Here is a 23,706-nt window from a genome sequence, read left to right as displayed (position 1 = left end):
TCCCTGACACCCCCCCGAACTATTCCACTTCAGGCCCACTTCATTCCCACCTGCTAGTCTCCCACAGTTTTTAGAGGTCATCTGATTTCTCTTCTGAGCTACTAAAAAGCAATAAGTCATCTTGCTGAATGGTGCTGGCTAAGGACTGGGCTGCTCTCCACAGTGTTACAGCTCCCAGCATCCATCTCTGCTGCCTTTGCCTTCAGTAAATTTCCTCTAAATAAGCCATTGTTTGTCTGGCTGAAGACAGTTTTCTGCATGGATGGCTTAACAGGGCAGCAGAGCATTGATTTATGGTGTAGAAGGGAGGCTCTTTCCACAAGGAGAGGGCTGGGGACTGTATTTTTTTCCCTTCTCTGTCTGTTGTCTGAATTAAAGAAAAGACAGATCCTAAATCTGGACTCTTCTTGAATCCTTCACGCCTTCCTTCATCTTTCGTCCAATTGTGTCTGGGAACCACAAAGCTAGGTTTCCAGTTTGGATAAATTAAGGTTGATTGCATAAATTGAGATAAATGGGTCTATGCATCTTTCCCCACAGCTGATATAACATGCTTGGAAGACTCAGGCATCTGGGAATGTTCACCCACCCATAGTGAGGTTCATGAGCTAGTTTTGTATGTATAATATATGGCAGAAAAAGCAAGCCCAAGTGCAGGCAGCTGCATTTGTCCTTCCCCAGTTAACCTTGCGTTTGCCTCCTCCTCTGCCAAAATTTAAACTTCTTATTCCTCCTCCTCGTTGTTGTTATTTGTAAACTGCCCTGTACCCACAGGTCTCAGGGTGGTTACAACATAAATCCACAATACAAAACCACAAAATATGTAATATAAATAAAAACGAAAGCAACCCAGTAAACACTCCCTCCCTGCCTTTTCCCCAGTACAGGGACTCAGAGCAGCTAAAAATAAATAAAAATAAAGCAAACATTGATAAAGCACTGAAAACTAATACAGCCGCACCTTGGTTGACAAACGCCTTGCGACTTGAACGTTTTGGCTCCCAAACACTGCAAACCAGGAAGTAAGTGTTCCGGTTTGCGAATGTTCTTTGGAACCTGAACATCTGACATGGCTTCCAATTTAGTGCAGGAAGCTCCTGCAGCCAATTGGAAGCTGCACCTTGGTTTTCAAATGTTTTCGGAAGTCGAATGGACTTCTGGAACGGATTCCGTTCGTCAACCAAGATACGACTGTAACTTATAAAAGATAATAGTTTGACAGTAATTAAACCATAATAGAGTTAAAATGATATAAAAGCAAATCTATAAAATATAGTCAAATCTGAGGGGGGAACCCCTACCCAGCCCTATTAAAAGCCCTTCCCTTAAAAACAGTCAGTTCCCAAAAAGTTGCCAGAATAAAACACTCTTCACCAGGTGGTGAAGGACAAGAAGGGAGCTTGTCTAGCCTCTCTAGGGAGGGGGTTCCAATGTCTGGGAGCAGCCATGAGAAGGCCCTGAGATGTACCTTTTTGCCTATACTACTTTGTAAAGTGCTATTGCAACATACAATTTTAAAAAACAAACACCATGCAGACTAAGGCATTAGAACTAGTTAAGTCAGCAAAACAAATAATTCTTTCTAAGCAAGTAGTGCTAAGTATGGGAAGCCAGCATAAATTATGCCACTTAAAGGTAAAGGTAAAGGGACCCCTGACCATCAGGTCCAGTCGTGACCGACTCTGGGGTTGCGGCGCTCATCTTGCTTTATTGGTTGAGGGAGCCGGCGTACAGCTTCCGGGTCATATGGCCAGCAGGACTAAGCCGCTTCTGGCGAATCAGAGCAGCGCACGGAAACACCATTTACCTTCCCGCCGGAGCGGTACCTATTTATCTACTTGCATTTTGACGTGCTTTCGAACTGCTAGGTTGGCAGGAGCAGGGACCGAGCAACAGGAGCTCACCCCGTTGCGGGGATTCGAACCGCCAACCTTCTGATCGGCAAGCCCTAGGCTCTGTGGTTTAACCCAAAGCGCCACCCGCGTCCCACAGTATGCGAAGCCAGCATAAATTATGCCACTTACGTCGGTATAAAGTACAGTACACCAGATCCAAACTCAGTTCAGGAGTGAAATATTTTTGGAAGTCCAACTGCACCATTGTGCAATTATGTCAGACTCTTTCCACCAATGATGTCACTGTTCTAAACCTTTTGAAATCTTTTTAAAGCTGATCATAATATTGTCCCCACAAACAGAATTCTCCTGGAGCTGTTAAGAGTGGGGCAGCTTTCCCCAAATAAATCAAAATCAAACAAACAGCATGCCCACAGCAGAAATTCCAGTCCCATTAAAGCATGGAGGAGAGCCATTTAAAAAATCACTACACATGAATTGTAATTATAGCTTTTGTGCCACAATAGTCTACATTATGTTTGCTCCGCAGAAGAGGAAATAAGGAATATTAACTCCCTTTGTATGTTGAGAGAGAGCAAGAGAGAGATGATGATGTGGTGCTTACAGCATAAGGGCATACAGTCTGTTAGATAAACCTACCGAATTTCTGACCCTACACCAAGAGCTAGGGCAGTGTGCTGGGTAGGATTTCCTAGGCCCCATGCATTGTATGTGGATTCAGCCCTCCATTCCACTCACCAGAGGAATCAAATTTGCATACAAGCTAGCTATGCTTATGTATGTGTTCAGCCGCATATTTAGAAATAATTGCTATAATTTGAGTAGCAATACATTATGTCTTACAAAAGTAGACAAGACTGTGACCAGGTCAGGGGCCTCATACCCTTGTTCCGACCAGTGCTTTTTTCAGGGGGAACTCAAGGGTACATAGTACCAGCACCTCTTTTTGTTGTTGTTAAAAAGTGTGGCACTTACTGTAACCACTTCATGGCGAGTACCAGCACCTAATTTTCTAGGGGAGGGGGGGAAGCACTGTTTTCAACCTCTGATAAGTAAGGCAGGGGTGTGAAACCTTTTTTTCATCTAAAGGTGCATGGAGGCACAGTAAGGGTGGAGTTGGGGAATCAATCAGAGGTCTGTACATAAGCAGTAAGATGTCTGACAGTGGGTAAAACTTTTCCATAATTGTATTTCCATTCTAGAAAATGGCTTATCCAGGCAGTGAGAACCTCCAGTCCACATACCTAATTAGCTTCAGTAGGCCTCTGAATTTGGTCCATGAAGCCATTTGGGGGAAAACCATGCCACACTGAGAGCCAGTGTGGTGTAGTGGTTAAGAGAGGTAGATTCATAATCTGGCAAACCGGGTTCGCGTCTCCGCTCTTCCACATGCAGCTGCTGGGTGACCTTGGGCTGGTCACACTTCTCTGAAGTCTCTCAGCCCCACTCACCTCACAGAGTGTTTGTTGTGGGGGAGGAAGGGAAAGGAGAATGTTAACTGCTTTGAGACTCCTTCGGGTAGTGATAAAGCGGGATATCAAATCCAAACTCTTCTTCTTCATCATCTGACATCAAGCAGGAAGATTTGTTATCTCTAATACAATAACTAAGTGGTTGGGTGAGAGGAAAGGGGTGCTGCTGTTATTAATATTATCATCTATTAATTAAATTTCTACACACCCTTCATCCAAAGATCGCAGGGTACTTTACAATATAAAACCACAAAACCTTATCTCTGATCTTAGCGCTAAGCACCACAGCACTAAGACAGGATATAAGTTATCATCACTTCACACTGTGGTGCTTAGCACCTGCTCACTCTTTAAAAGGCACCAGGCAAAGCTTTCTCTCCAGTCTCAGCGCTGTGGGACCTGTGAACCTCCACAACTTCATTAGCCTCAAGCATTGGCCATCCTGGCTGGGGCTGATGGGAGCTGGAGTCTAAGAACATCTAGAAGGCCACAGCTTAGCCACCTCTAGTTTATATAGTTGTCCAAAGGTACTTGTACTGCTGACTAAACTAAGCAGCTTTGGCCTTTGTAATTTGCTTTGGGGCAGGCAACAGTCTAGGGTAGACTTCCTCAACCCAGTGCCTGACAGATGTTCTGGACTACAACTCTCATCAACCTCAACCAGTGTCAAGGATTGGACTCAAGAGGGCAAGATGGAGGAGGAGGAATGGTGGAGAAGAGGGAGGCAGTTGCAGGAGAAGAGAGAGGCAGCCTTGATTTACAACAGGGCTTTGAGGGGTTTGAGGAAAGTCATAACTCAGAGATAGTCGAACAGAGAAGTTGGGCAGTGATAGAAGAAGGGGGGGAGGGGCTGCAGCAGGGCAGCCAGATGACACGTTGTCACTGGAAAGTATTTCTGATTCCCCTTCTCCCAGGACTCGGCGTTTGTTAACAGTGCAGGAACAACAGAATCAGAAATATTTGATCAGGGGGGGGGGCACCATAAGGGAAGATGCTGTTGCTAGGAAGGAGGAGCCCAGTTTGGAGCAACGCCATTGTTAAGGCTTGTTGTGTTATTTTGCCTCTTGCCATTAGGACCTTGTTTTCTCTGCTCTTGCTGCAACCAGGGGAGGAATAGCTTTCCCGAAGCCTTGACAGAGCTTTGACATCCAGTATGGCCAATCATAGAGTCATAGAATTGTGGTGTTGGAAGGGACCCTGAAGATAACCTAGGTCCCATATGGGGTTTGAACTGGCGACCTTGGTGTTACAATGAGGAATGATGGGCATTGTAGTCCTTCAAATTCTGCAGACTACCAGGCTGCCGAAGGCTGGTCTAGGAGCTTTCCCAGCAGCCCAAAACAATGTACTTTGGGGCAGGGGAGGGGCAGGGGTCTAAAGTATCAAAATATTGGGAGCTAGTGTTGTGCAGTGGTTAGAGTAACAGACTAGGACCTGGGAGGCCAGAGTTCAAATCCCCTCTCAGCCATGAAGCTCACCGCATGGCCTTGGGTCAGACACAATCTCTCAACCTAACCTATGTCACAGAGGTGTTATGAGGATAAAATGGGGAGAGTGAGAACCTAGAGTACCTTGGAGTAAAGGTGGGATAGAAATTAAACAAATAAATAAACGTCAAGCCACTGTAACATTAGTATTCAGCTCTGATGCATCATGACTTTTCTCAGTGCAACTTTCAAATCACAGGCAAACTCGTTTTTAACATTTTTGTGATATACTTTAACTTTTCAGAATAGCTCTCTCTTTTTGTCTTACAGACTCAGACAATATGAGATATCATTATTGGTTTCTGAAAATCTCAGCAGATTACAAGGCATCCCCAGCTCTCAGTGTAAAGTGCAGATTGGACCTTTGTGGGGTTTAAATCGGTGAACACAAGGGAAGCGGATTTTGCAGCTTGAAGGATATTTGCCTACAGCATAATTCCAATAATGGAAGTAATATCAGATCATATAAAGTTGAAGCTTTCACTCTACAGAACTGAGAAATGATGGGAGAGGTACGCTGGGAATTTCCCTTTCAGATTAAATATTTGAGACGTGAATGTCTGAGACAATCATAATCCTCTGGAAATTACCTTGCTATCTCAAGAAGAGGAAGAATAAGAGACACTTTTCTGTATTACAATTAAGACACAGAAATCTTATTTTCAGCAAGATTTTAAAGAGAAGCGGAAAGCATTTGGGAGTTTAAATTTCAGTTATGTTAGGCTTAGGCTCAATTCAGAGATTGTGCCATGTGATCTTCAAAGCAATGTTTTGCAGGTGAGATATGTGCCATGGGTTCATGCACACACACCCTCTTCGCCACTTCAAATGTATGAAATCTCCTAGTTTGTTCTCACTTTGCTTGGTCTGGCATCTCAGTCAGGTAAACTATTACTGCTGAAATGCCCCCACCATTGTCAGGTGCTGCGCTGGTGCCTCCCCAGTTCCTGCCATTGGCCATGAAGTGCCCAGGGTGTCACAAAAGGACATGGTCACTAAGGAAACAGAGGCAACTTAGTGGGAGTTCCCAGAGTTCCGCAGGACTGTTAAGCCACTCTGGGAATTCTAGCTTTGTGTGAGGAACAGGGGTCTCCTCACAGCTCTCAATTCCCTTAAACTACACTTCCCAGAATTCTTTAGGGGGAAGCCATGGCTAATGGCACCTCAAGTCTTCATATTCCACACCACGATACTTGCTATCATCCTGCTCTGCTAGTTAATTCTCCCCTTCTTAATTATTAGGTTCATATGTGATCCTTATAGCACAAACCTAACCTTGTCTACTCAGAAGAAAGTCCAGTTAAATTCAATGGAGCTTACTCCCAGGTAAGTAGGCTTGAGATTGCAGCCTTAGATATCTTTGAAGAGTTACAGGACAAGACAATATATACATAGTCAGGAAATTTCCCTTGTTTATATTTATTGCTACACAACGCAGAGTACTAACCGCTATACGATCACGGCCATTTATTGCTTTGCACAATTCAATAGAATTTATGTTTTAGGAATTAAAAGAGAGACTTATTTGACTAACGGGTTTATTGAATCCTTAACCAATTCTGGAAATTGTGTGCAAAAGAAAGAATGCCTCTTCCTGTGAAAAACACTCCCAAAATAAAGATATATAGCAAATGGAAATCTGCAACTAATGGATTATGGCTGCCTAGAAGTGTGTGGCAATGAGGATGGTGTCTGCCTTCTGTGCTAGCATGACTTGTTTTCTGCAAGACTTTTATCAGGTTTTTAGAAAAAGAAGCCTATCTCCTTTTTCAGAGGAGGCAAGAAATTGAATTTATTTGTAGCCTAGGGATGCAGAAAACTACCACATCTAATCTATGGCAGCTTCAGAGTTGAAACGCGGGAGATTCCCGAGACATCACCATTCAGCTGGGCATGGGAGATCATGGATGCAGTTGTCATTTTGCCACTTTTGGTTAGCCACTAGGATGGGAGATCTTCCCTACCCCACATCCCTCTCATGGCACTTATTTCTGTCTTAATAGCAAAGGACGGCAAAGTGTCTCATTGGCTTTCAAAACGTTGAAGGCATGTAGAGTTCTAAATGATTTATTTCTGGCTCTTCCTGCTCTAGCACTTCCCCCCCACCCCCTTTCCAAATATTAAGATATATGTAATCGACTCTGGCAGTTCACTTTGCAAATGTAATAGAAATAATTATAAGGAGGTCCAAAGGTTGCCAGCAAAGGAAATGTAACAAGATTTTTATTTTTTTTTAAGGACTATTGACTTTCGTGAAAAATATATGTGGAACCTAAGGATACTGCAGATCAACTGAAAAATAAATTAATGATTTATGCTGCATCTCTCCCCCCCCCCCTTTGGACCTAAAGAGATTTTACAAAGGCAAATAGGACAATGCAAGCCTATCAGTTTTAGAAATATTTGCAAGTAAAGGTAAAGGGACCCCTGACCATTAGATCCAGTCGTGACCGACTGTGGGGTTGCGCGCTCATCTCGCTCTATAGGCCGAGGGAGCCAGCGTTTGTCCACAGACAGCTTCCGGGTCATGTGGCCAGCATGACGAAGCCGCTTCTGGCGAACCAGAGCAGCACACGGAAACGCCATTTACCTTCCCGCTGGAGCGGTACCTATTTATCTACTTGCACTTTGACGTGCTTTCAAACTGCTAGGTTGGCAGGAGCAGGGACCGAGCAACGGGAGCTCACCTGTCACGGGGATTCAAACCGCCGACCTTCTGATCGGCAAGTCCTAGGCTCTGTGGTTTAACCCACAGCGCCACCCGCGTCCCTATATTTGCAGGAGCAGGGCAGAAAAGAATGCTTAGCATATGTATATGGGATTAGGAGACATCAATTGGTCACCATACAGATTAACTGATGTCCAGAACTCAATGAGCCACAAACAGAGAACAGTTTCAATTGAATCATGTAGCTCAGTGGTAGAACAAATGTTGTTGCTTGAGGCTCAGATGGCCTTGGTGGCATGCAGGGCCTTCCATCAGCTTCAGTTGGTGGCCAAGCTGTGCCTCTCTCTGGACAGGCATAGCCTAACTACTGTTTTCTATGCTCTGGTGAGCTCGAGGTTAGATTAGTGCAACACGTGGGGCTTTCTCTTCAGTCAGTTCAGAAACTTCAGCTGGTGCAGAATTCATTGGCCACGTTGCTCACTGTGGCAAAATGTTTGAACAAAGCAACCTTAGCTGGCTGCCACTTAGCTTCTAGGCCCAATTAAGAGTGCTGGTTCTGACCCATAAAGCCTTAAATGGCTCAGGACTGTGATACCTCTGGTTTCCTCTAGAAGCTTTGTACTTCGTATGATCCCTGACCGGTGACCATGCTGGCTGGGGCTGATGGGAGTTGTAGTCCAAAACAGGGCACCAGGTTGTGAAGGTTGTTGTAGGTATTCATCCGATTTTCTGAGGCAACTTATACTACATAGCTACCATGACAACATTAGGTCCATGCAAAGCAGTAACATCAAATGACTCAGGCTGCCAAGCCAAGACAAGGCAAGTCATGAAGGAAATCAAGTTTGACCAAGAAGACAGTTATATGGCCAAGGTGGTCAGCAATTCAGCAAGTGGGTACAGTGCTACCTCGGGTTAAGAACTTAATTCGTTCTGGAGGTCCATTCTTAACCTGAAACTGTTCTTAACCTGAAACACCACTTTAGCTAATGGGGCCTCCCGCTACCGCCGTGCCGCTGGAGCACGATTTCTGTTCTCATCCTGAAGCAAAGTTCTTAACCTGAAGCACTATTTCTGGGTTAGCGGAGTCTGTAACCTGAAGCATCTGTAACCTGAAGTGTCTGTAACCCGAGGTACCACTGTATATGCAACAATGGAGACCAGCAGACATCAGCAAAGGATGGTGTGAAACAAAGATGAGACAAGTTTAATGGAAATAGCAAGATGGCAGAAGTGGTGATCCAAAACTGGGGCACTTCCAGCAAAAGCAGGCGTACAACCAAGATATGAGCCTGGGCAGCATTTTTTTTTGGAAGCTGATATTTGCTGCCCTACAGTCATATGAGGGGAAAGTGCCACTCAGCCAGTGTAGGCCAGTCTGTGTGGTTAATATTCCTCAGCTGGGCTTGGTGGGACTCGGGAGGAGGACAACAGCTTGAAATCACTTGCATTTGTATGCAGCAGTGAAGATGGTTCCTGATGCTTCCTGGCAACCTAGCAATGGCTCAAGGGTTGCTGCTGTCCAGCATCCTCTCATGCACATCCGAGACAAGTAACCAGTATAGATCTTTAGCCAAGGAAAAGCAGAACATCCCTTCAATGCGTCTCTAGAAACCAGCTAATGGATCCCTTAGCCATACTTGTACATATGAAGGAGCATGCACTTGGCTAACTGTGCTTAAATAGAGGAACACGGGTCTGTAATGGGCAGAATATTGATCAGCTGGGAGGAGAGATTTTGGACAGTTAAAACAGTTGAGAAAAACAGTGGGAGAGCTAAGTATATCCCAAGCAAAAGGAAACTGAAATCTAATAGGGCTCGAGTAAAGGCTAATCTAGTTTGACAGAAAAATTCTAAGCGATTAGAAAACTAACCAAGTGGTCATTTAGGCCTAATGATGTTCAGAATGGGCCTAGAGGGCAGGCAGAGACTTTTGCGCAGTGCTTCTCTCCTGTTTTCCAGCACAGGGCTCTTAAAGAAATGGAAAGAGATATGCTTGATTTACACAAAATCTTGGGGTGGCAGTAAATAAATCGGAACTAGGCAATGAGAAGGGGGAACATGAACCAGGGGTTTGTAAAATAGGAATACAGAAAGCTCCTTGTGCTGAGTCACATCACATAAGGTGTGCAAAAATCTACACATCCATACTGACACTAGTAGCTGCAGCCTTGAGGTAGGCAGATTAGACAAACAAACCTACGAGCGTCTACTAGTCCTGATGGTTGTGTTTTGCCTTTTCCCCATTTTAATTTTTCATTAGATTTTTCCAAAGTTTCACAAATTGGCTCCAAATCAATTAATTACATTATTTCATATATTGACTTCTCGCCCCCCCCCTCCCCACAGCGTTTTTGTTCAAACCCCTTTCTACTGCATTATATATCAAACTCTTAGCTATTACAAAAATCCCTCTAATAAAATTACTTTATCCTTTTTCTTCTGCTGCTCCTGTCCCGAATCCTGCCCACGATTTCATTTGATTACGGTACTTTTTCAAATAGTCCAATGGAGAAGCCTCCATTCTTCTGTAGAAAGTTCATCGTTTTGATCTCTTGATATTGCTGTCAGCTTTGACGTTCCTGCATAGTCCATTACTTTTAAAAGCCATTCCTCCTTCATTGGAACCTTCACTTCTTTCCATTTCTGTACATATAACATGGTGCGTTCTGCCTTCACTGTCTGAGGCAATATGCCTCTGAATAAAGGACCCCTGGACGGTTAAGTCCAGTGAAAGGGGTTGTGCGGCACTCATCTCACTTCAGGCTGAGGGAACCGGCGTTTGTCCACACACAGCTTTCCGGGTCATGTGGTCAGCATGACTAAACTGCTTCTTGTGCAACAGAACACCATGGCGGAAGCCAGAGAGCACGGAAACACCGTTTACCTTCCTGCCGCAGCGGTACCTATTTATCTACTTGCACTGGCATGCTTTCGAACTGCTAGGTTGGCAGGAGCAGGGACCGAGCAACGGGAGCTCACCCCATCGCGGGGATTCGAACCGCCAACCTTCTGATCGGCAAACCCAAGAGGCTCAGTGGTTTAGACCACAATGCCACCCGCCTCTGAATACCCGCTTCTGGGTATCATGAGTGTGGGAAGGGGATTCACACTTGGGGTCAGCTTGTGGGCTTCCCAAAGGTGTCTGGTGAGCCATCACGAGAACTGAATGCTAGACTAGATGGGCCTTTGGTGTGACGTAGGAGGGCTCTTATATTTTAAGTGAACAGGTGGGGGAGAAGAAGATATTTGGAAGGTGGTAGATGGGAGGCAGGCTCAGAAATGGATGCTAGAGTGGTGGGAGAAGATTGAGAGGCTCCAGAGAAGGTGCTGGGGAGCTGCGGAAGCTGCAACAAATCGACACAGATTGGCTCAGAAGCAGCTGAGTGTTTTCTCAGTTTTGGGGGTAGGAAGATGGATTAGCTCATCTTATTCTGAGGCAATGTGCCCATCACTAATTCAGACTCATTTTTACAACTCACTCTTCTGTTCAGTCTTGGTGCTCACTGAGAAAACTTCACATTGAATATGGTGAGCCAATTATTCAAATTCCCAGCTAGTGTGGTAACTTCTAGACAGACACCAGAGCGGGTGTGGAAGATACATTTCAGTGCTTTGTCTACAAATATTCAGCAGTTATACCAAAAGAGAACACTACGGTTCTCTGTAACCATGGTAACCTGCAGTCACTGCATTTGAAAGAAAAGTACCAAGCACCATTTGACTTAAATGTATGACTTTTTATTTATTATTGAATTAAAGGACACATTTCCACTTATATTCTTTATTATGATGGGCAAGATGCTGTATCTGTTATTGCCTTGCTAAGTTTTTTTTATTGTTTGCAAGCTTTTATTTATAGAAATGTTTTACATTTTTGCTTATATGTCTGCTATGCCCTAACCTGATGGGAGTTACATGCTAATGAAAGAGGAAAAGCATCTCTGCAAACATAGCTGTTTTTCAAAACTCTAACTCTTTAGCTGCCTCCTATTTTATTAGGATACAGCCGGATGGACTGCATCTGTTTTAAATGTACCAAATAAGCTGGGTTGCAGATTCTCCTCATAGCTAAGAATAGAATAAGAATCATAGATTTGGAAGGGATCCCAAGGACCATCTCGTTCAGCCCTCTGCACTGCAGTAATCTCAGCTAAAGCATTCATGACTATTATTATTATTATTAGTATTATTATTATTATAATAATACCCCACCCATCTGACTGGGTTTCGCCAGCCACTCTGGGCAGCTTACAACATATCTGAAAACATAATAAAAACATCAGTCCTTAAAGACTTCCCTAAACAAAGTTGTCTTCAGATGTCTTCTGAAAGTCAGTTCCACAGGGAGGGCGCCACCACAGAGAAGGCCCTCTGCCTGGTTCCCTGTAACTTCACTTCTCACAGTGAGGGAACCAGCAGAAGACCCTCGGAGGAGGACCTCAGTGTCCAGGCTGAGCAATGGGGGTGGAGGCGCTCCTTCAGGTATACTGGGCTGAGCCCATTTAGGGCTTTAAAGGTCAGCAACACTAACACTTTGAATTCTGCTCAGAAATACACTGGGAGCCAATGAAGATCCTTTAGGACTGGTGTTATATGGTCCAAGTGGTCACTCCTGGTCAACAGTCTAGCTGCCGAATTCTGGATTAGTTGCAGTTTCCAAGTCGCCTTCATAGGTAGCCCCACACAGAGTACATTGCAGTAGTCCAAGCAGGAGATAACCAGAGCATGCACCACTCTGGCGAGACAGTGTGCAGGTAGGGAGGGTCTCAGCTGCCATACCAGATGGAGCTGGTAGACAGCTGCCCTGGATGCAGAATTGACCTGTGCCTCCATGGACAGCTGTCAGTCCAGAATGACTCCCAGGCTGCCCACCTGGTCCTTCAGGGGCACAGTTACTCCATTCAGGACAAGGGAGTCCCCCACACCTGCCTGCCCCCTGTCCCCCCAAAACAGTACTTCTATGTTGCCAGGATTCAACCTCAATCTGTTAGCCACTATCCATCCTCCAACCGCCTCCAGACATTCACACAGGCCCTTCACTGGTTCTGATTTAAAAGAGAGGTAGAGCTGGTGAACATACTGATGAACACCCAGGCCAAACCCCCTGATGATCCCTCCCAGTGGCTTCATATAGATGTTGAAAAGCATGGGGGAGAGGATGGAGCCCTGAGGCACCCCACAAGTGAGAGCCCAGGGGTTTGTACATTCATCCCCCAACATCACTTTCTGGACATGGCCCAGGAGAAAGGAGTGGAACCACTGTATAACAGTGCCCCCAGCTCCCCACAAATGGCTATCCAACCTCTGGTTAAAAACCTCCACAGAACGAGAGCCCTACCACCTTCCAAGGGAGTTCATTCCACTGTTGAACAGCTCTTACCATAGAATCATAGAATCATAGAATCATAGAATCATAGAATCATAGAATCATAGAGTTGGAAGAGACCACAAGGGTCATCGAGTCCAACCCCCTGCCAAGCAGGAAACACCATCAGAGCACTCCTGGCATATGGTTGTCAAGCCTCTGCTTAAAGACCTCCAAGGAAGGAGACTCCACCACACTCCTTGGCAGCAAATTCCACTGTCAAACAGCTCTTACTGTCAGGAAGTTCTTCCTAATGTTTAGGTGGAATCTTCTTTCTTGTAGTTTGGATCCATTGCTCCGTGTCCACTTCTCTGGAGCAGCAGAAAACAACCTTTCTCCCTCCTCTATGTGACATCCTTTTATATATTTGAACATGGCTATCATATCACCCCTTAACCTCCTCTTCTCCAGGCTAAACATGCCCAGCTCCCTTAGCCGTTCCTCATAAGGCACCGTTTCCAGGCCTTTGACCATTTTGGTTGCCCTCCTCTGGACACGTTCCAGTTTGTCAGTGTCCTTCTTGAACTGTGGTGCCCAGAACTGGACACAGTACTCCAGGTGAGGTCTGACCAGAGCAGAATACAGTGGCACTATTACTTCCCTTGATCTAGATGCTATACTCCTGTTGATCAGAACTTCTTCTGGATGTTTAGTCGAAATCTCCTTTCTCATAACTCGAAGCCATTGGTTCGGGTTCTACCCTCTGGAGTAGGAGAAAACAAGCTTGCTCCATCTTCCATGGTTCCTTCTGATATTGTGAACTATAATTCACTTCATCCTTACCCCATTAGCCAGACTGGCTGGGGTTGGTTGCAGTTGTAGTCCACATCATCTGAAGTCCACTATGTTGGCTACTCCTAATCCAAACATTCATTTAACAAGACACAAAGAGTGGTTTCTTTTATTACCACAGAATATTTTTAATGAGTTTGCAGTAAATACCAGAGCCAAGAGCGAGGATGGCGGAGGGTGGAGACATTCTTTCAACTTCTTTTTGAATCACGAGATCTAAACGCATCCCGCGATCATCTGTGATAGACCACGATCTTCAGGGGATCGACCTGTCGATCGCGGTTGACCTGTTGGACATCTCTGCTCTAGTGGATGGGTTTTAATGTGTAACTGGGGAATCCAACACAACAGTTGCACTAGTGGAAACCTGTTGTGCCACAGACTGTGCAAGAAAGTTACAAGCAAAATGTGGAACATGCCTTTGTGCTACATTGGATACAACCCTCTCTGTATGTTTCCTTCCTTCCTTCCTTCCTTCCTTCCTTCCTTCCTTCCTTTCTTCCTTCCTTCCTTCCTTTTTTGATATGCCATGAAATATTGAAACAGAAAATTCAGCCTAGTGTTCACTGACTGCATTCACCACAGTTCTCAACTGTAGAATGGGGGAAAATGTATCCAAGTGTAGATTACATATATTACTCCAGCATGAAAAGGAAAAAATCAGGGCATAAAGCACAGCGTGAGCTATTAATATCTCCCCTGTTGTACACATGTGCATCTCTTCCCAATACTATGAAGTCTTTAAAGTCAATAGCTGTATTTCCAAGTGAACCAGAGGGAATAGTAAACAATCACCACACAACACTTTGCATCTATATTCTCTAAATGAATGGAAAAGTTGGGGGTTCTTTATTTACTTGGGCAAGGGGATCTTTGCAATTGTCAGTGATGATAATGAAAACTTACTGTTTCTGTCAAGTATGTTAACCCTGCTAAATACAAGGAGCCTTATAAAAGCAGGTTACTATAGTTACCACAGTATTCTGGTTTTTTTTATTATTTCCAACTCTAAATGCAGTATTTTTTGGTGTGCGTAAACAGCTGAACTGCATTTTTCAACTTGAATCTAAGGCGCCACAGGAACTGCTTTGATTTTAAATCTGCTGATCAAGCCCAGCACATTAAAGGTAAAAGACACGAGGAGGAAAGGAGGACTATTCTCCAAGATAAAAATGAAAAGTGACAAGAGGATCCACTCTCTTCTAGAGCTTGAAAAATATGAACAGCTCCTTCCATCATTTTCTACTGAAAATTAGTACCGTATTTTTCGCCCTATAGGACGCACCGGCCCATAGGACGCACCTAGTTTTTTTTGGGGGGGAGAAATAAAGAAAAACATTTTTATCCCCCCCCCCCGCTCTCCGGGCAGCAGGCTGCTATCCGCAGCCTAGGGAGCCCTGCGGGAACTCCCGCGGGCTCCACAGGCTTGCTGATAGCTTCCTGAAGCCTGGAGAGCAAGAGGGGTCGGTGCACACCGACCCCCCTCGCTCTCCAAGCTTCAGCGAAAGCCGGCATTCACCCCATAGGACGCACACAGATTTCCCCTTCATTTTTGGAGGGGGAAAAGTGCATCCTATAGGGCGAAAAATACGGTAAGTAACTCATGATGCAGGAAATGCTCCAGATTAGCCAGATGCAAAAAAAGAGAGAGGATAATACAAGGGGCATTTATTTACACATTCTGTTCAGTGGCTGGCATTCACCCAAGTGTTACTCAGAGTAGATCTATGGAAATGAATGGACCTAATGTAGACATGTTTATTCATTGAATGGGTCTACTCTGAGTAAGACCTGGCATAATGCCACCCAATCAGTGTACAATCTGTGTTCTCATGTGAATAATTGCGCCGTATACTTGTACATTTGCTTCAATGGGACATTCAACAAGAGTACACAGTATTTGAGCAGCACAAATCAGCTAGTTTACAGGGCAGTGTTTAACTGCCATGTCCCATCAGTGCAAGGAGTTTGACTTGTGCAACGTGACTTCTCCTCTCTCCTCTCTCCCTGCTCCACTCACCCCTCCCCAAATCTGTTCCAGAAAAGGGGAGGATGTTCTGTTGTGCAAGCAGAGATTTTTCCGCTGACTGTAAGTTCACATAGCACTATGTTGGATACAAGCAACACTCTTTCACATCCACTCTTGCACATGTGTAGAAGTACACAGAATAGATCTACAAGCTAACATGTGAACAAGCCTATTAACAGAATCATTCAAAATTACCCAAGCGGTCAAGGCTTTCTAATTTCAAAGCTCTTTCGTGGCTCTGCCACAAAATAAGAGAGGACCATTCATCCATTAGCATTTGCCTGAACATGACTCATTCCTTCTGATGAGGTCCTCCTTTGTCTCTCTTACAAAGCAGTTAAAAGCCATTCCTTCCAGTCGAAGGACACCATGAACAAGGCCTAATTTATCATTTAGGAATTGCTCAGGATCACCATTCCTTCTTTCATATGGAAGCATACGTTTTGGGGCCACAATCTGTGTCACACACATGGATGGTTCAGCTGGGATTCGGAGCCTCAGAAATCTCATCGTCCTCAAAGCTAACCTCTTATAAGTGGCTATTAGAGTTCAGAGGTTATTATTAGAGTTAAGAGCTTCTGATATGCACTTTGGCAGATGGGAAATCGCTTCCGCTATCTGTGAAATAATGGCATTATTTTGATCCCTGACTACTTTTGACTCATTTACAGTCATTCTTCCTGTCAAAGTGTTGCTCAGCACCAGGGTTTACCCACTTCAGAGGATGGTAAAAGCTCTGCTAAGGGTTAGGTCCCCGACAAAGTGGTCGATTCAGCTCCAAGGCTCAAGCCAAGAAGTCCTTGGTGTGAGGAAAGTAGATAGCAAGATCTCACTCTCTCTGTCTGTCTCTCTGAATACTAGAACTTGGGATTCAATGAAACCAAATGCTGGAAAATTCAGGGCAGACAACAGAAAGTACTTCTCCAAATAGCAAACTGTGGAATCTGCTCCCAGAAGAGGCTTAGAGAAATTTATGGAGGATAAAGCTATAAATGGCTGCCAGCCATAATAGCTATGAACTACTTCCACATAATCTCCAACATTTCTCTGATGAAAATAGGGATACGCTATTGCTGCGTTGTTGTTATTATTATTATTATTATTATTATTATTATTATTATTATTATTATTCTACTATTTATACCCCACCCATCTGACTTGGTTTCCCCAGCCACTCTGGGCAACTTCCAACATATACTTCTAAGGAGAAGCAGGACATTCCAGGATCAAATCAGAAACCAGGGCTGCTTCTGTAAATCCCTGGATGTCCCTGGAGAACAGGGACACTTGGAGGCCCTGCTCCCACTGTCAAATAGGTATGCCTCTGAAGATTGGTTTCTGGGAATCACAAGTGGGGAGAGTGCTGTTGCACTCAGACTCTGCTTGCAGGCTTCCCGAAGGCCCCTGTTTGGCTACTGTGCTGGATTAGAAAGCCCACTGGCCTGATCAAGCAAGGTTCTTAACACATCACAGCAATCTGACTGTCATGAATGAGTCAGCTCCCAGGCAAGGGTTGCAGCCAACTGAAGAAAGTAGCCAGGAACAGAGAGGGTTAACTACCATGCAGGATGAGCATTGGCTAGCGCCAACTCCCCTGCCCCTTGGAATGCCGGTTGATAAGGGAATGGCTGAGAGCCGGCTAGAATGCAGTCAAGGCTCGCCGGAAGCACTAACAGATGGGAAAGAGTTAAGAGACAGCTTCTCAGAGAATGGAGAAGAGGCAGGAGCTGACCCACTCAGCTCGAGGTCTCAGCGAATGGAAGGGTTGCAAGACAGCAAACAAAACGAAAGATGTAAGAAGCAAAAGTTCAGTTGCTTCTGGTCACGTGGGAAGCAGTCTTCAGAAGGGTCATCATGACTGATGATGGCAGAGGCTGTGTTAAGCCATCCGGAGCTATCTGTTTGTTTTGACAATAAAGCATCCTTTTTAATTAACTACACTGACTGTGTTATCAAGCCGGGGACTGGACTCCTGACACTCACCTAGAGGTTACCAGAGCATAAACAACAGTAGTTAGTCTATCCCTGTCCAGACAGAGGCATAGTTGGGCCACAAGCTGAAGCTGATGGAAGGCACTCTGCACCACCGAGTCCACCTGAGCGTCAAGTGACAGCAAAGGATCCAGGAGTACCCCAAAACTATGTACCCATTCCTTCAGAGGGAGTGTAACCCCATCAACATCAGGCAACCTTCCATCCACCCGGTCTAGGGAACTGCCCACTAACAGTGCCTCGTCTTATCTGGATTGAGCTTCAGTTTGTTGGCTCTCATCCAGTCCATTACCAAGGCAAGACACTGGTCCAGCACTTCCACTGCCTCTACGGAAGATGTAAAGGAGAAGTAAAGTTGTGTGCCATCAGCATATTGCTGACAGCATACTCCAAACCTCCGGATAACCCCACTCAGCGGTTTCATGTCAATGTTAAACAACATAGGTGATAAAATTGAACCCTGAGGAACCTCGCGTTATCCTGGCTGTGGGCTGCCCTGACAGCTTTTCTGAAAAGCAGCCTCAAAATCCTAGAAATCAATAAAAATGAATTTTTTAAAAGCAAGAGTAGGCACTGCTACTGCAACCAGTCTTTGTATAATAATGGCAGTTGCTGGTCCTGCTCGGGTGGCTGTGGTTGTGGTAATCTACCAAGTGGCTCCAATATTTTGCCCACCTCATGAGATGAGAAGACTCCCTGGAAAAGACCCTGATGTTGGGAAAGATGGAGGGCACAAGGAGAAGGGGACGACAGAGGACGAGATGGTTGGACAGTGTTCTCGATGCTACCAGCATGAGTCTGACCAAACTGCGGGAGGCAGTGGAAGACAGGAATGCCTGGCGTGCTCTGGTCCATGGGGTCACGAAGAGTCGGACATGACTAAATGACTAAACAACAACCAAATGGCTGAATGAGGCATTTCTATCTGTGCGGCAGAGCAGAGCAGAGCAGAACTTCCTTTCTACAGGTCACAGACAGCATATTGCCAAATGCCGCTGGAAACGTAGAGCCGTCCCTGTTCTGATAGTACCCAAAGATCAGATTAACATACTGTTGCTACTCCTTTCTTGATCTGTGATCAAATAAGTGAAAATGGAATCTGTCATGAGCAAGAATCCAAATCTTGCTTTGTAGTTCTCTTTCATCCAAATCATTAACATTCATCTGCCTTTTGTCAGAGGGGTATGTGTATTTGGTTAAAGTCTGCATCCCTAAACTATCAATTTCACGACGTTGTTGCTCTCCTCTGATGATTGGCTAAACCAGATAAGCAATCTGCCCTTGCACTGAGCAGAAATAATGAACATGGCAATAACAACCCAGAACACTGCAAAAAACTTGGTTTCTGAAGACAATCCATATCCAATCCTGATCAGGCATATGGAGAATGCTGAATGCTGCAGGCATGACACACAGGCTGGAACAAAGGGAGGAGAAAGACTGGAGGCAGGCAGGCAGGGTCAGTTCTGGACCAGGCAGCTGGTTCTGGACAAAGGCAGGCTTTTTACAGACCACAGACACAGCTTAGGAAGCTGATGACTTGTTTTATGTTCCTTGGGGCTATTACTCCATGCTAATGGATAGCCTTCAAGCCTGGAGCCGAGCACACCTGCCTCACCGTGATTTTGTATTAAATTTGTCTTTATTTCCTAGCAGGCTCAATAAGACCCTCAATGGGTAGGGGTGTGTGAGGATGCTGACCTCTCAATGGAACCGGCCTCAAGGATTTCATTCATTTTTGGGGGCCTGCTGAAAACCTTTCTAGTCCTACCTACTGTACCTACTTACTTACCTACCTACCTACAGGCATTTACAGGCAATTAAGAACACATCTTTCCATAATAGCCGGTTGATGGTTTCTGATTTTGCATCTTATGTTGTTTTTATTATTCTTGTAAACATATGCATATACCCATGTAAACTAGTGCTGATAGGCAAAGGAGTGGGATAACATTTTAGCCCAGAATCATTACCTTCATAAAGATATAGCTGATTACTGTGCAACACTTGATAGCAGGATAAATGAGGGAAGTTTTGCTATACAATATTCACTTATTAGCCCGAAAGCTCAGGTTCCATAAAAAGTAGTCCTACATTACTAGAATTAAACTGTGCAGTAATGCATCTCATCAAGATGCAGTTCCAGTGTATCTGCATTTGAACTCAAGTAGCTCAGCAGCATGTCCATAGTTCTATTCCTGCTCCTTACAACAATCTTGTGAGGTAGGCTAGGCTGAAAGAGAATGACAGGCCTAAATTTCAAGACTGACTGAACCTATGTGTCTGTAGTTCTGGTTCATCTTCCTGTTGTGAACATCTTTGCAAGACTCTTTCCACCTTACAAAGACACGCTTTTGTCTCCACAGAGGCAATGGAGATGAAGAATGACCTGCAGTGAGTTTCCACATTCTTTATTTCTGAAACCAATTATGGTTGCTAATAGTCAACCAGGTTGCCCAATGAAAAATCATTTGTCATCGCCCAAGCACTTAAAAGCAAGGAATGAATAATTAAGGACATCATGCATCTTTCACCAAATCAATGAAATTAAACAATAACAACAGATTAGTTACTGTTAAACAAAGAAACATTGTCTTAATCACAGGCTGTAATGGCTCCCTTTGTCCTTCAAGGGTATTTTATTAGAATTAGAAAGAATTTACATGAATGTTTGCCAATGAAGAAACAGAGCAAGACATTTTACACCGAAATGCCCTAAAAGAAATTAGAATCATAATGCTTGTTCATAATCTATATTATATTTAAACAGAACCTGTTTTAATGCCACTTTGAAGATTGTAATGAAAAACACACCTGGGTAAGGGCAAACTTTAGCTTAGCTCCCTACCTCTGCTAGACATTCAAAACTATTGAGTTATTGGCATCCTTATTCTGCACAAGAACACAGCAACATATAGCTTATACTGAGTTGGACCATTCATTCATCCAGCTGGGTATTTACACTGTCTAGCAATAGCTTTCTAGGGTTTCAGATAGGGGAGCAATCCCAGCACCACCCAGAGAGATTGAACATGAGACACCTTCTGCATGCAAGGCAGATGCTCTACCACTGACCTACAGCCCTTCCCTAAATGCTGTGATCAAGCTGAGTTTTCAAAGATCTACATGCTCTGGGAAAGTTAAGCCAGACGCCAAATGCTCATGTAACGTGTTACACTGGAGTATGCAACCAGCAGCGGAGGAAGCCGCTTGGGCGCCTGGGGCGGCGCGAGCTGCCCATAGGGACAAGGCGAGTGGCCCATAGGGGCAGGGCACACCGCAGGGCCTCCACAGTCTTCCTGCCTCCTCCCACTCAGCCGCCCTACAGCTGGGGGGAGGCAACGGGCGGACTGCTTGGGCAGCACAGAGCCTGTGCGTGCCCAAGCCACCGCGTCTCTCCCAGGAAAGATGCATGGCTCAGGCACGCTGCAGGCCCCACAGTGTGCCGCCCGGCATTTTGTCACCCCCCTCAGTGGTGACACCTGGGGCGGACCGCACCCACCGCATCCCCTTCCTCCGCCCCTGCATGCAACAGCCATGGCGCCTCCACGTCAGACATTCTTGCACAGCCAATCCTATGACGCCCACAATGGCAAGACACACCACCCATCCTTTTAACTGAGGTGGTGGACAAATGTATGCCACCCACAAAGAGTTTTCCTTCATCCTATTACATTTGCCTCTGTTGTCAGCCTTGGAGGACAGGACCCGTGTCTAAACACATGCGCTCATTTATAACTTGCACTACAACAGTCATAGACAGGGGCAGGATCAGCATACTTTAAGCAGCAGAATGCTTGAACTACAGTGGTACCTCGGGTTACAGATGCTTCAGGTTACAGATGCTTCAGGTTACAGACTCCGCTAACCCAGAAATAGTACCTCGGGTTAAGAACTTTGCTTCAGGATGAGAACAGAAATCGTGCTCCGGCAGCGTGGCGGCAGCAGGAGGCCCCATTAGCTGAAGTGGTACCTCAGGTTAAGAACAGTTCCAGGTTAAGAACAGACCTCCAGAACGAATTAAGTACTTAACCCAAGGTACCACTGTAGCTATAAATGAGCTCATGTCTTTAGCCACTGGTGCTGTCCTCCAAGTCTGGCAACAGAGGCAAACATAATAGGATGAAGATATCAATATGCTACTGCCCATGTACACACTCCTTTCATTTGTTTCGGTGCTGTTCCTCTGGTCAGACTTGTTTGCAGACTGCTGAAGAACTAGAAAGCATTGCAAATGGCTATGACAGGAGCAGGATGGAAGTGATGCCCCTGTTGTCACCTTCAGCTATCTGGAAAAACACACACCAGTGTTGTAGCCCTGGATGCTTAGAAGGACTTGCATATTGCTTGGTAAGACAAACGCAAGACTCACTTCCATCTCTGCATATGTGTAAACAAGGCCACCTTTGGGCACCTGAGGCAGACACCAAAATGGCACCAGGGGAGAATGGATGAGGGAAAATCTGTATCAGGAACAAGGGGGAAAGAAAGCAGGCCAACAGGGATCTGCTGCCCTGGTGGATTCTGTCACCAGAGGCAGTCAGCCCACCTTGCCTCATGCGTGGGCTGGCCCTGAATAAAATTGATGTTGTTATCTGCTGTTATCCTGTGGATCCTGATGCCTGAGGCAATTGCTTGCTTCATGGGTAGGCCAGCCCTATGTGCAAATAATGCAATGTATGAAATAAAACCAGACAAGCTTCCTTTGTTGCCTGGTAGATATAATCTATAATTCATTTTAGTACATATTTGAATACAATGGAGTTTTGTAAATCTAATTTGCACATTAGGTGTGTGTGTGTGTGTGTGTGTGTGTGTGTGTGTGTGTATTGAATTGTTGGGTGACTCCACATTCACTTTAACAAGTAAAAACTAAGTGCAAATTCCTGAAGACAGGCCAGGATTAAGGTGAATGTAACGAATCAGGCAGTGGAAGACAGGAGTGCCTGGCGTGCTCTGGTCCATGGGGCCACGAAGAGTCGGACACGACTAAACAACTAAACAACAACAAATGAATCAGGGCTCAGCATTCACAATATCATTGTACTTCCCATGTCATGTCACTGGCTACTGCTGAAGCAATGATGTTTGGTCGGATGCAGCCAGAGATGAGGGAGAAATTCAATTCAAATGCACTTCTAGAAAAACACGCAATACCGAAGTGTGGTCAACCTTCAAAATTCACACTTCTCTAAATTTTCAAAAGTCAACTGAGGAATGTGTATAAAAATGGGGGAAGTGTTCATACAAATGCATTCATTACTGAAAATACCACAGAAAAGTGCTTGCAAAAATGTGTATATTGGGCAAAATGGCATATAAGAGTGTTTTATATAAGGATTAATTTGCATTAAGGGCTTAAAAATAATAAATTCGCAAACTGACATGGAAATGTGGAGAACTGAAGTTAAAGTTGGAAAAATGAGAAACTGATAGAAACCAAAACAGACCAGTCCAACCATCTCTCCAAGCTGAAAGGCTGTACTTATCCTTTAGTGTTTGCCTGCCACTCAAGGAAATCTATACTTTTAATGTTGCAGCCACTGTGATGCACAGTGCTAATGAATGCCAGAAACTCGTTCTATTTATTCAGCAGTTCTAGCTCCTCTTGTTGTCATGCACTTTCATCCCTGCCAACTCCACATTTACGGAAAGGTACTGCTTATTTTAAATAGCTCATTTTAAAATATGCACACTGGCACTGTTTTAGGAATGAAACCCATCTTTACTCTGCCACAATTATGATAGCTCTCATTTAATGACGATGGGAATGGTTGGAAACTTTTATCAGGCACTCATTTGCAGGGAATTATCAGAGTCTAAAATATAATTAATCATCTGTTGTCATACCTCTATTATACAGCACCACTCTCTGGAGCCAATCTCTTTTATTTCATCTGCATTCATATGCCTCTGACCTTCCTTTTTCTCTCCAATACCACAGACCTCAGGTAAATTTCAGCTGACTGCTCTAAAATGACTGGATATTGTTAAACCCATTTGTCAACCATATTATCAGCTTACAAACACGAGATCTCTCT

At 44.7% G+C, this 23,706-nt stretch overlaps 1 protein-coding gene and 1 long non-coding RNA gene across 2 annotated transcripts in view; one reads left to right on the top strand and one right to left on the bottom strand.

Moving 5' to 3' along the window:
- Positions 1–23,706, bottom strand: part of TAFA1 (TAFA chemokine like family member 1) — a 324,126-nt gene that overhangs the window by 88,007 nt on the left and 212,413 nt on the right. The gene's annotated exons all lie outside the window — the stretch shown is intronic.
- Positions 5,854–7,184, top strand: LOC310757476. The gene is made up of 2 exons (XR_014545247.1): positions 5,854–6,141; positions 7,054–7,184. It is a non-coding gene; the product is annotated as an uncharacterized lncRNA (long non-coding RNA).

Source organism: Podarcis filfolensis (genome assembly GCF_964270895.1).
Source record: "Podarcis filfolensis genome assembly, chromosome: 2".
NCBI classification, from domain to species: domain Eukaryota; kingdom Metazoa; phylum Chordata; class Lepidosauria; order Squamata; family Lacertidae; genus Podarcis; species Podarcis filfolensis.
The sequence above is the reverse complement of the archived record's forward strand: the minus strand, read 5'-3'. Positions and strand labels throughout refer to the sequence as shown.